This window comes from Nannospalax galili, unplaced genomic scaffold (assembly GCF_000622305.1).
Source record: "Nannospalax galili isolate Female #2095 unplaced genomic scaffold, S.galili_v1.0 scaffold280, whole genome shotgun sequence".
Classification (NCBI taxonomy): Eukaryota; Metazoa; Chordata; class Mammalia; order Rodentia; family Spalacidae; genus Nannospalax; species Nannospalax galili.
The window spans coordinates 807903-810535 of record NW_008347808.1 but is presented as its reverse complement, the minus strand read 5'-3'; the positions used below and the strand labels follow the sequence as shown (position 1 = coordinate 810535).

Sequence of the window (2633 nt, the reverse complement as noted above, 5' to 3'; positions counted from 1 at the left end):
CCTTATCACATGGTAGAAGGGCAAAAAGGGCAAAAGAGACAGTGTAAGGAGGTCAAACACCTTCTATCGTACAAGCTCACTTCCACAACATCACATGCCTCATCATCTCTCATTAGGCTTTACCTCCCAACAATGTTGTACTAGGGATTGAGTTTCAAACACATGATCCACCTCTCATTGAATCTAGAGCTCCATGAATCCTAGGCAAACATTCTACCATTAAACTATATCCCAGGAACTGTCTTCTTTTTGTTTCATTTTGTTAAATCCTAGCCAAGCATTCTACCACTAAACTATATCCTAGCAGCTTTACTCTTTTTGTTTTGTTTAGTTTATTCTTTGTGGTGCTAGGGATGGAAACCAGGGTCTTGTGTGTTCCACACAAGCACTTTACCATTGAGCTACATTCCTAGATTTGTAAGATTCTGATTGTTGAAGTGACAAAACTTTATATAGCTTTTCAATTTCCAATTGAGTCATATCCCAATGGATCTGTCTTAATTTGAAAACATAAGCTGAAACTTCATTTACTTAATATGCCTAACCTATAAAACATTATAGCTTAGCAATATAGTATACCATATTGTGTCAACTGCTTCTCTTCTGATCCTATGGCTGTCTGCAACCTGTGACTTACTGTCACTGTCTGGCACTGTGACAGTATTGTACTGAATATTACTAACCTAGGAAAAAAAAAATCAAAATTCAAAAATTTAAGCATATTTTTTACTTAATGCCATTCAATTTCACAACCACTGTAAATCACAAATAGCTTTTCAAACCATACATTGGGGATGGTTTGTATGTGGTAAGCAGATTAGTGATTGGTAAGAGTTAAGAAGGCCTTAGGAGCAAGAGAGCAACAGGTGGCTATAACACGATAACAGAAAGGATCTTTCTGGTGATAGGAATGTTCTATTTCTTTCAAAAATTATTTTTGATTTGTTTATGTGTATGGGTGTTTTGCCTGAATGTATATTAAGTGCATCCATGTTGTGCAATGCCCGTAAATGGCATAAAAGGATGTCATATCTCCTGGAACTGGAGTTTCTGGACAGGTCTGAGCTGCCATGTGGTTGCTGGGAGCCGAACCCGGGTCCTCTGCAAGAGCAGCCAGTGCTCTTAATTGCCATCTCTCCAGCCTAGAAATGTTCTATTTCTTGACTGTATCAATGTCAATATCCTGATGATGATTTTGTGCTACAGTTGTTCAAGACATTATCATTGTGGGTAAATGGGGCAAATTGCAGACGATCTCTGTATTATTTCTTATAACCATTTGTAAATCAATCATCATTTTAAAATTAAGAAAGACTTCAACTGGGAGTGGTGGGGCATACTTGTAATCCTATCACTCAAGATACTGAGGCAGGAGCTGGTCACATGGTGAGGGTGGGCGTGGAGGGGGACTCTAGCCTATGGCCTGTGTAAATGTTCTGGCCCATAGAGTCCAGCTGCCTGGGACCAAGCCCAGGTGTATGGCACCACAGGAGCTAGCTCCCAGGTCCTGATAATAGCCACTGCTCCAGCTCTTGGCAGGACATAAGGGTATCAAGAATGGCTACCTCTTGATATGAGCCAGTGGCTGAAATTGGTGTCTGTGCCTATAGGATGGTGTACAAGGCTCATGATCCCCGTACTGGCCACTCTGTGGCCCTCAAGAGTGTGAGCATCCCCCATGGAAGAGCACTTGGATAGTGCCTTCCCATCAGTACAGTTCATGAGGTGGTTTGAGGAGGGTGGAGGCTTTTGAGCATCCCAGTGTTGTCTGGCCGATGGATGTCTACGCCACTTCCCCAACTGATCGAGATATCAAGGTGACCCTAGTGTTTGAACTTATAGACCAGAATCTAAGGACATTTCTGGACAAAGAACCCCAACCAGGCTTGCCAGTTGAGACCATCAAGGATCTGATGTGACAATTTCTAAGAGGCCTAGCTTTCCTTCATGTAAATTGCATTGTGCACCAAGACCTCAAGCCAGAGAATATTCTGGTGATAAGAAGAGAAACAGTCAAGCTAGCTGAACTTAGCCTGGCCAGAATCTACAGTTACCAGATGGCCCATACACCTGTGGTTGTCTAACTCTAGTACCTTGCTCCAGAAGCCCTTCTGAAATCTACGAATCCAACACCTATGGACATGTGGATTGTTGGCTGTGTCTTTGCAGAGATGTTTTGTTGAAAGCCTCTCTTCTGTGGCAACTCAGAAGTTGACCAGTGGGGCAAAATAGTTGATCTGATCAGATTGCCTTCAGAAGATGTAGCTCTACCCCAAGGAGGTGCCTTTTTCCCCCTGAGGCAGCCTCAGCTGGAGCAGTCAGTGATGGAGATGGAGGAAGCTGGAGCACAGCTGCTGCTGGAAATGCTGACTTTTAACCCACATAAGCAAATCTCTGCCTTCTGAGCCCCGCAACACTCTTATGTGCACAAGGAAGAAGTGATCCAGAGTGAGCAGTACAGTGGCCTTTCCCCGTCCTGGACTCTTGAGTGCAGAGAACCCCACTGAGAAGACAAGCTTTGCCTTCCCTGAAGCTGTGGAGCCTCCTCCAACTTTTTACAGAGAATATTTTTAAGCCTTAAATGATGCTCCCCTCCACACCCTCCTATTTCTCTACACTAAAGGGTATATCCT

At 43.4% G+C, this 2633-nt stretch overlaps 1 pseudogene; it reads left to right on the top strand.

Annotated features, from left to right (window-relative positions):
• Window positions 1-1611: 1611 nt before the first annotated feature.
• LOC103743172 lies at window positions 1612-2405 on the top strand (annotated as a pseudogene).
• The last annotated feature ends 228 nt before the right edge of the window (window positions 2406-2633 follow it).